The following is an 11,719-nucleotide window of genomic DNA, read 5'->3' on the forward strand; positions in this document are numbered from 1 at the left end:
GTAAATGTTAAGCCTGCACTGATCTGTCAGTGAGGAGGAGTCCCACACTTTCCCTTGTACGGTCAGTTGTGTCAGGTACCAGGCGCTTGATCCCCACCAGCTGTGAAACATTACAGACAAGACAAGAAGAGTGTAATGTGCACTGGGGAATTGTGACTATGCCATTTTTTGGTATGATTTTCCACTCCCCAAACGTCAATGCAAAATAAATACATTTCTACTCATGGAACCGGTTCTGGATGATTTTTACCTTCACCTGTGAGAATTTAAAGAATTAAACAAAGATTACTGAACTATATTCAAGTTCTCCCAATGCTGCTTTTAGAGGGTCACTGTGTAATTTTTGTTTTCATTAGTCTGATCATGATCATTGTCAGAGTTCCTAAACGGTAATCTGTAAAGCAAACAGTCTGTGACGCAACTCTGCTCTGATGCACTGCATGTCTCATTGAGTTCAGTTAGTCAGGCTGTTTTGGATTAAATTCTGGAGAAAAACTGAATTAACTAGGCAGCTATGATAAATCAAGGTGTGACTCACTTTAATTAGTGATGGCTGATAGCACAAGCACTAACAACAACAGATCAAGAACAAGATTAGCTTAAAGATAAATGTGATGAAACTGGCATAACGTTAGCGTTACACACTACATATCAATCATAAAATCTCAGCCTTTGTGTGTGGTCCATCTCCTGGTTTAGCAGTAGGATGATAGCAGAAAAGTTTTTTTTTTTTTTTTAAACAAATGTAGATTGGAGGGTATGTATACTGAATTTAAGAGAGCTAATGACCCTTAAACATACACAAAATGTCTTGACTCGTAAATAGAAGTAAAAGTATTCAATGCAGACAAATGGCCCCTGTGATTTTAGGTCATCATTAAATCATTAATTATGAGGCATCAATCAAAAATCAATATAGGTAGCATTTTACTGTTGTTAGTCAAAGCTAATTTAAGCGGATTTATATGCTCTTGGGTAGTCTAGTCTAATTTGCCATTGCTTTACATAAACTCATCCGTTTTGAATGTCAAATCTTTATTTGTAAAGTAACTAATTGCTTTGAAATAAATGTATTTGAGTGAAAACTACAAAAATTCCCTTTGAATTGTATTGGGGTAGAAGTATAGCCTATAGAAATAATATAAGTGCCTCAATTTCATTCTTAAGGTCAGGGCTTAAGTAAATTTACTTAGTTATCAGTTCAGTTCAGATCTTTATTGTTCCTTGAGGGGAAATCTGATTTACAGTAGAGGGCAAAAACAGTTACAGCAAACAGCATCTGTTTATTAAAAGTACTCAAGCCATGTTACGTTATACCACTGGTGAGTAAAGACATTAACTTCTCCCTGAATGTGGTACATTATGAATATGGTTAAATAATCTCTGCTTTGTTCATCCTCAATAAACTCATAACAGTCATAACACATCACAAACAGACTACAAGGAACAAACACTGTCTTCTCGTCTGGCATTAAAGAGTGTGGCCCTAAAAAAATCCTTGGAGAGCTTATTCCCCAGTTAGCTGGAAATATGCTGAGTGTAAACAACCATCTCTACTACTATCACAGCCAAGACAGTCGCCCGACACTCTGACCATCTAGGTAGCATATTTGCACACGGTCCAAGATGACAAGATGCACAAGCATGAGAGCATTAGGCCTGGAAAAAGTCTAATAAATCAATCAATATACAAAGTGCTAAGGTCTTTGTACAGATGTAAACAGAACTAAAAACTGTATAGAAATGTTAAATATTGCAATACTATTAGTATATTAGTTAGTATATTACTATAGATTCAGTGGCATATAGTGGTGGAGTATATATCGATAACCACTGTTCTTTTTATTATATTTTCCCTTTTTTTCCCCCATTTAAATCATATTAATGCTTAAAGTTATGCATAATTAAGGGCATGGCTGCTTTGAGGGACAGGTGGGTCACAGCGACTACGTTCACTACGTCTATGCTATGCACTAAATATAAACATACTTATGAATATTATATTCCATTTCTTCCAATATATCTTCCTAAATGTTACACACTGGCCCTCTGAATGTTTATAATAAAAAGCATGAAAATAAGCAGAAGTTATCCATCTATCTATTGAAAAACCACCATCTTTTTAAAATGTAAACATTAAACTGGACATTAATCTTTCTTGACATCTCAGCTCATCATCTGCTGCCCCACTGACATTATTAATAAACCTTTGTGTCCCTGTGAAGCCTACCAGAGATCTATGGTTTCAAATGGTCCGCACAAAACATCTGTATTTTTCAGTTAATACATTTTTCTCACTGATCCTGCAGCTCTGGTCCTGACAAGAAGCCGAAATCACTCCCCAGAGCTTTAAAGGGAGGCCACACTCACAGGACCATATTGGAGCCATTTCCTGTCTCTGGAGTGGGCAAAGGCTTGACCCTTAGTGCCCTCTCTATATAAATGCTGAAGAGCACACACACATGCACACACTCTTTTAAGACAACACCCCCGCAGAGAGAACTTGGGGAGTCACTTACCATTGCAGTGCAGTAAGTGAATTACAGAATCTCTCAATTGGCCGCTACACTACATCTCACTGGAGAATAATGACTGAGAAAATATAATTATATTTAATAGCTTGTGATATTCAAAAGCCCCAGTGAACACTAGAAGGCTGAGAAAAAGCAGAATCACAATTTTCTGATCATATGTTGAGGGCTCGAAAATTAAGATCCTATCAGTTTTCTCACAGCTTGTTACAATAACATGGAACAAGATAGGAAAATAGGCCGAACTGTATGGGAATAATTGGGGAATAAAAGGTCACATCTGCAAATTTCTCCACGGCTGATACTGTTTCCCTGTTTTGTCCTGGTGTGAAACAGAAGCTTGGTGCGATTATGATAGCGGCACGTCCAAGGACATGCGGGCTTAGAGGCCAGGTGGGCTAAACAAGGCTGTATGCCAAAAGCACGGCCAGAGGTAAGAATACAAAACAAGAAAGGGAGTGAAAGAAGGAGAATAATGAGGTGAAAGAAAGAAAGCAGCAAAATAATGTCTGTTTCAACATCTGCTCCAACTCGGCACAATTATGGGAAGTGCTTCACCATCGCCCCATTCGCAGTGACATGAATAATAAACATTACGTGGCGATACAGCTACAGCATATAATGCAATTGACCAAAGAGTCATTTTACCAGCAGAGGCTTGAATACATGTATTGAAAGCGTTGTATCTAGGACACAGATCAGTCAATGAACTAAGGAAGTCTTTTATCACGTGTATTTGGCTGAATGTAGTCGTTGTCTCAGGATCAGCCAGATACAGAAAACATGAAGAACTGTTGGACTAACCTCCTGTTGCTCCATAATGTCTGGATGTAAAAATAAGCAAGTTTTCCATTTCATTTTAAAAGGTGATAATATGTCAATGTTGTGTTCACAAAAAAATCCGTTATTGCAGGTTTAAGTATATTTGTCAAAGCCAGAACATGTCAGTTTTGCTATACTGCGGCCATTGTGCTTTCAAGTGACATTAATGCTAAATGCTAAATTGCTGTTTAATTAAACTACTACTAAAATGCTTAACTGATGTAACAAAGGCACAAATGACGAAGAGTCTTAAAGTCAGTATTTCAGTATTGTGCATTACACCGCAATATTTACCTAAAATTAGCATAACATTAGCCGAGTGTTTTATTGCTTATGAATTCAAGGAAGAGTTTCTTCTTTCTTACTTTTTTTTGCTTTAACATACAATCGGATTGTGTGTGTTTGTGTTTGTGGGGCCAGATCAATGTGCAGGATCTCTTATTTTGTGTTGCACAAAATAATAGTCATCATTATTTCTGCAAACCAAAAATGAAAATGTTCTTTTTTCTATTAAGCTTCCAGATTTATGTGATCCTCCCTTTCCTCTGTTCTCCCTGGTACATTTCTGCAGGAAGCCTTTAACAATGGGACCTCTCCCGAGGTTCTGAAATCCAGCTGTAAGAAACTCTCTCTACACACACACACACACACATGCACGTGACCACGTTTACATTTGCACGTACACACACATCTACAGTATGCACAGAGAATGTCAACATGCAGTCATCCATTGACTTAAACGTTAAATAGAACCTTCCATTGTTAGTACTATGATAAAATCGCTGGCTTGACAGTAGACCAACACTGTTCAGTCAGGAGACTTCTGATTAGCGTGTAGAGACCAGGAACAGCTGATGAACCAGCAACACAGCTGACCTCATTGTGAACATTTGGTTTATTTGCTCAGCAGAAGTGATGGAGTATCAAGACACCCCTGTTAAGGACAAAAACAGAGGTGGGAAATAAAAAAAATGCATTTACTCAACTCAATTCACTTTTGTAGTGATTACATTTTTGCTATTTTCTACTCCACTAGATTTGTACCTTTTACTCCACTGTACTTATTTGACAGCTATTTTATAATATAAATTATGACACACTTTATTTATTTAGTTATGATAGTTTTGTATTTTTAATTCCATTTCGTATTTAACAATTTTTTCAATTACGTTTAGTTTTACTGGGTTTGCTTGTTCGAGTATTAGTATTAGTTTTTTTATTATAATATGGGGGTATTTGCCAAAACACTCACTAACATGTACACATACCAGTCTCAATAAACATATGCACCAATGTCTTTGACCAAATTGACTAAAAAGACTAAAACTAAAGACATTTACTGTTCTTGTTTGTATTTCCATTTAATTTGAGTTCCTTTTGTAAGTTGTTTCACTTACTTAAGTTTAACATTTATTTTATAACATTATTAACATTAACTAAAATGATTTTTCAAACCTAGTTTTAGTTTTAGCTTAGTTCTAGTTACATATAATAACCTCGGGACAATTACAACAATACATTCAATACATATAACAACATAGAATTAAAATTAAATGTTCTGTTTCCTGATACCTCTGTCCTTCTGTCCATGAATGCAGAACATTTACTTGTAACCGCTGAAAACATTGTAAAAGTGCCTGAAGTGTTGTAAATACCCTGGTTCACTGCAGATTTAGCCAGTGCTAGCTAATAATCCTGACCAGATGACTTCTTGTGCCATTCGTTAGTTGTGGTCAGAGGCCAACCGATGTTCACCCCAAAACATGGGATTTGTGGTTGAGAATGTTGAGTCAAAGTGAACATGATGAGGAGGCATGGAGACCTTCTGATCTTAATCATCATCTGGTTACTCAAGGGGAGCTAGAGTACAGAAGGATTAAAACACACATGAGCACACACACACACACACACACACACACGATACTCCCATTGAGTACCACAGCATATACCTGAGGAGAGTTGACCCCCTGAGGGCCTGAACTGGAGCCCTGGTGCCCTTCTCAGACCCTGAATTCATACTCACCACAGGAGAACTGTCAAAGTCACCAAAACTAAATCTGTAAAAACTTAACTTCCTCACAGATATGACACGGGAATTCATAAACAAAACAAAGTGAAAGAACTTTGGCCTCTAGTATGACCACTGTAAACTGTCACTTTTCGTTGACGCTCTGCACGATGTTTTACTCAGACAGTAACAGAATCTCCTGTTCTCTGTACTGTACTGCTGCATATGGTGTAGTGTTCCCGATGTGGGTCGCTTACAGAGTTCATTTTTACCACCTGGTGAACGAGTCTTTCCCCTGTTATTTGGAGAGTCACTGGATCAGATGGTCACACCGAGTTGGCAAGCAAAATTGTAATAACAGTCAGAAGCATATCTTATACAATTCGCTATTACACTGAAACCATATTGGGGAGAATACCATAAACATACTGTTTAGTAGCTACAGTGGAAAGTAATGCATGTTAGTATATGATATTGTGAGTAAAAGTGAATTTTTTTTGTCTTACTGTATAATTCTGCTACTGCTACTACTACTACTACTGCTAATTAATTTCACACTTAATTATTAGGAAATGGAATTGGTTCAGCCCAATTCAAAGTTCAGATGATATTGGAGCCAATGTCCCTTTGAGCTAAGTGATCTGGTAAATATTTGTTTGGTCTGAAAGATAAAGTTGATACTAAAATGTTAAAAGATGGATCAACCTTTTTCAAGTTTGTTTCAAACAATACCTACATGCCCATATGTACAATTCAAGAATTATTGTTCGTCCGTCCTTCCTCCTGTCCATACTGTCTGTGACATCCCTTGCAATCCACAGTTATGGTTCTGTGTGTTCAGCTAAAGCTAATATAGGTTAGTCAAATGAAGAGGGTCTCTTCCACAGTTATGTTTTTTTTAGTGTAAAACTCCCTCTTTGTGTTACTATCCCTCCACCGCAGGTCAGGATTCCCCGTTCCACTATTTCAAAGTAAATATAGGCTGAAGTATTGCTTTAAGACAGACTTGAAAAAAAGCTTAACCTATCCTTTAAACTCTGGTGAAGGCTTGTAATATCATAGGTTTATATGGTTGGTGGTACACAGATCATTTACACAACTCTACCAATACCGCCATTTGTGCTGCATAAAATTCAACAAACTCTGTCTCACTGTAAGCTTGTAAGCCATGCTGCCAATTGCATAAGGTACCAACTGAACTGTTCCTGAATTTTGATTACAATTTAGTAAATGTACATGGTGCTTATGTTCAGTCTTCTATCAAGTTACACCCAGTGCTTGATAATTAAATGTATTCTTGAATTTCAACCAACTCTTGAAGTCAGTAGAAAGTCATTTAATAGGCATGAAGTAGGAAAAGCACAGGTGGTACTAATAACATTAACCATGGCTGTGTTCTACTCAAGTGACAGTGAGCCAGCATGAACAATGCCAGAAACTGAAGCAGCTAAATGGAATTCAGCCATCAAGGTCATCAAGCTCAATAACTGGCAGGTTCAAAGGTTACTTTATTCAAATTCAAAAAAGCTGGACCATGCTGAACCCTTTCTTGTGCTAAACTGTGAACATAACTTCAGGAATCAACCATGGCGGTCCCTGGTGCCACCCCCAACCCCTCCCCATGTCTCCTCCCGTTTTCTACCATGCTGTCATGTCAGATGTCACGGCAAGAAATGACTGCACTCTGAGCAGAATATGATATCCTCCAATCACAATGGCTGTGTGACATGCCAAGAATGTGATGTCACATACTCGAAACAACTGTGCATGTCTTTGCACTTGTGTACATGCCTTTTGATATATGCGCAGGCATATGTTCTCTCTGTTCTCTGTGACAAAAAGGGAAAAGGCATTACAGCAGTCCATTCCTCAATAATTGATTCTCAAAGTCTCAAGCTTTTGAAAGGAAAATTTGTGTGAAACTTTCTGCAGGGAGTCACTTCAGTCCAGTTTTGGCTCTTATCATTCTGTAAACAATTAATTCAGAGGGAAGCCCCACCAAACTTCCTGTATACTGACACCAGGATCTGGGGACAGCCTTTGACAGAAATCACATTCCTGTTATTGTTAGTCAGTCATAGTCATAAATAGCAAAACCCAGAAACATAATAGCTTCCAACGTCCAAAACAATGCTACTTAGTATTGTCAGTGGACACAGGAAGAAACAAAACTCGCCGCTAGAGTGGCCTTCTCAAGTCCTCTGCTTGAGTACATTTTTGTGGCTGATTAATTGCATGTCAATTATAAATATATTCTTAAAGGACCAATGTGTAGGATTGAGTGGCATCTAATGGTGAAGTTGCAGATTGCAGCTAACTGAACACCACTCACGTCTGTATTTGACCACCTGGGAATGAAAACAGGCTGTGAAGTCTGTAGGAAAAACTAAGGTAGCTGTTAAACTCACAAAAAACATTAAAGGCCCTATCTACAGCCAATGTTTGGATTGTCTGCTTCAACATGACAGACTCTACTGAAGGTACAACCTGTAGATATAAATGCTCATTCTAAGGTAACGGAAACACAACAATTCCTATATTCAGGTGATTATGCACTAATGAAAACATACCTATAAATATTATATTACATTGCTACCAATAGATCCTCCTTAATGTTACACACTGGACCTTTAAGCTTTACTATTTGGGTCTACTGTACTAAAGCACTGGCTTTCAGCTAAAGCAAACACTCAGATTTTTGTCCTAGAACATCGCCTTGTTCTTGTTTTATCTGTTATTTTCTTTGATTTTTACAAATCGGATCATCGTTCTCTTCTCTGGAGGTCATGACACGATTAGGTGCCTATCAACAAGATGATGGTTCATCTATAACGCTATAGGCAGCTATCTAATGAGCGCCATTAGCTCTGATGATCACTCTGAATGGTCATACAACAGCCGAGCAATATGAGGCCATTTAAGAGGACCAGGAGCACTCTGGGGTTTAAACACTACAATATCCCCTTCATTCAAGGATCGGCATTAGGGTTAAATCACACACTTTTCATGATCTTCTCCATCGGAACGAAACATCACCACAGCGCTGTTCATCACTGTTTTTCACAAAGAAAACTAAACATCAGAGTTCAGGATTCATTTTGCTTTATTTATTTATTTATTGCAGACTTTTTTTTTTTTTTTTTCCAGTTTTGCTTGTATACATGTCAAGACTCAGTTCAGCAACTGTACTGCAGTACTGTGAGCAGAATAATGCATGTGAATACAGGAGGTGAGTTTGCAGCCGGCGGGAACATCAACCCGCTCACCGCCGCTTCACGTGTCTTGTTTAATCAAGACGAGTTCGATGACCTTGATTGTCACACTGTAAAATGTTCTTTACCAGAGCTTTTTTTTTTCCTTTTTTTTAATCTCCGCCATCTTTTCCCCATCTGTTTCGGACAAAAGGATTGAGGTCGTCGAGCTATATACGATGTAACCTTGTCCCTTCCCGCGTACATGGCAACACAAACTAACATATTAAGTGACATAAACCATGGCTGCAGAACACCTCGAGGCTTTGTTACTGCAAAGTCAAAACATGAATAAATCAAAATGTGAGTGCATTAGACATCTGCTTATCGAATTAGGGTTAGGTAATCAAATAGAACAGACAGATGGATCAAATTAGAAGTAGTGTTAAAAACTTTACTCTCATTTGTCATTTGTAGACACACAAATTTATTTATTTTTTTACAATATTCTTGTTTCATTTTTTTTTTTTTATTTACATTAGTTAAGTATTGCCTCTTTTCATCAAATAGGCTAATATATACTCACTTTGCTACTAGACGTTTCAGTGTCTTCGTGCGCAAACGCAAAAGTTTTTTCAGCAGAAACACTTTTCCTTGCATAACCTCCCCAATTTGTTAAAAACAAGTTACCTGCCCTTTAAAAACCCCACATCTTGTCAGCTAAATGCACTGTCACAACTAAAGTGCTTAATGAGATTTTCATCCCCGATGCGAGCTGCCATTCTCACGGTAACTCGACGCGGGGGATACAGATGAGGCTCTAAACGGGAAAAAAAACAAAAACACCAAAACAAAAAATCGCAATCTCCAGTTAGTGGAGGTTTGAGAAATGAGGCTCAGTGAGAGGGAGCCCCATTCTTCTCTTCGAGTTCTGCCTCCTGGAATCGGTGACGAGCAGGAATGTAGTGGAGCCTGAACCACTCTCGGCAAAGCACTCCACTTCGCATTCTTAAAGACCTCTATTCAGCTCACTCCCCCTCCCCCGTCCTCCCCCCTTTTCCTCACTCCATGAGATTTGGGCAGGTCCCGACATTAACGTAACGACAAACAGAGGTTGCAGGAGATCCACCTGGCAACAGAGGTGGATGTTCAAGGGTTAAACTCAGTGGTCAGCAGTGAGAGAGTGTGTGTGTGTGTAAGATAAAGTTTGGTACTAAATGTTAAATAGGATGATCAACCTTTTTCAAGCTTTGTTTCAAACAATACTACATGCCCATATGTACAATTCAAGAATTATTGTGTCGTCCTCTTCCTCCTGTCCCATTACTGTCTGTGACTCCCTTGCAATCCACAGTTTATGTTTCTGTGATGTTCAGCTAAAAGCCTATACTTAGGTTAGTCAAATGGACAAAGGAGGGTCTCTTCCAACGTTATTTTTTTTTTAGTGTAAAACAACTCCCTCTTTTGTGTTATTATCACTCCACCGCAGCGCATGGATTCCCCGTCTCCCACTATCTTCAAAGTAAATATAGGCTGACGTTATTGCTTTAAGACGAGACTTGAAAAAAATCTGTTAACCTATCCTTTAAAACTCTGGTGAAGGCTGTTAATCATCATTAGGTTTATATGGTTTGGTGGTACCACAGATCCTTTTACACAACTCTCCAATACCGCCATTTTGTTCTGCATAAAATTCCACAAACTTCTGTCTCACTGTCAAGCCTTCGTAAGCCATTGCTGCCACATTGCATAAAGGTACCAACTGCAACTGTTTTCCTGAATTTTGATTACAATTTTAGTAAATGGTACATGGGTTCTTATGTTCCGTCTTCTATCAAGTTACACCCAGGTGCTTGATAGATTTAAATGTATTCTTGAATTCTCAACCAACTCTTGAAGGCTTCCCCCCCCCTGTAGAAGTCTTTAATAGGGCATGAAGTTAGATAAGCACAGGTTGGTCTAATAACATTAACCATGGGCTGTGTTCTATTCAGTGACAGTGAGCCAGCATGAACAATGCCAGAAACTGAAGAGCTAAGATGGAATTCAGCCATTAAGGTCATCAAGCTCAATAACTGGCAGGTTCAAAGGTTACTTTATTCAAATTCAAAAAAAGCTGGACCATGCTGAAACCTTTCTTGTTGCTAAACTGTGAACATAACTTCAGGAATCAACCATGGCGGTCCTGGTGCCACCCCCACCCCTCCCATGTTCTCTCCGTTTTCTTACCATGCTGTCATGTCAGATGTCACGGCAAGAAATGATGCACTCTGGGCAGAATATGATATCCTCCAATCACGGATGGTGTGTGACATGCCAGAATGTGATGTCACTTACTCGAAACAACTGTGCATGTCTTTGCACTTGTGTACATCTGCTTTTGATATATGCGACGGCTATATGTTCTTCTGTCTCTCTGTGACAAAAAGGGGAAAGGCAATTACAGCAGTCCATTCCTAATAATGATTCTCAAAGTTTCAGCTTTTTTGAAAGGAAAATTTGTGTGAAACTTTCTGCAGGGAGGTCACTTCAAGTCCAGTTTTGGCTCTTATCATTCTGTAAACAATTAATTCAGAGGGAAGCCCACCAACTTCCTGTATACTGACACAGGATCTGGGGACAGCCTTTGACAGAAATCACATTCGTTATTGTTAGTCAGTCATAGTCATAAATAGCAAAACCCAGAAACATAATAGCTTCCAACGTCCAAAACAATGCTACTTAGTATTGTCAGTGGACACAGGAAGAAACAAAACTCGCCGTGAAGTCGCCTTCTCAAGTCCTCTGTTGGAGTATTTTTGTGGCTGATTAATTTGCATGTCATTATAAATATATTCTTAAAGGCCAATGTGTAGGATTGAGTGGCATCTAATGGGTGAAGTTGCGAATTGCAGCTAACTTGAACACCACTCACTTCTGTTTTGACCACCTGGGAATGAAAACAGGCTGTGAAGTCTGTAGGAAAAAACTAAGGTAGCTGTTAAACTCACAAAAAAATTAAAGGCCCTATCTACAGCCAATGTTTGGATTGTCTGCTTCAACATGACAGACTCTACTGAAGGTACAATCCTGTAGATATAAATGCTCATTCTAAGGTAACGGAACACAACAATTCCCTATATTCCAGGGTGATTATACATAATGAAAACATATCCCATGAATTATTA

The sequence above is a fragment of the Morone saxatilis genome, unplaced genomic scaffold, assembly GCF_004916995.1.
Source record: "Morone saxatilis isolate NCDOM2014 unplaced genomic scaffold, NCSU_SB_2.0 Contig21, whole genome shotgun sequence".
NCBI lineage: Eukaryota > Metazoa > Chordata > Actinopteri > Moronidae > Morone > Morone saxatilis.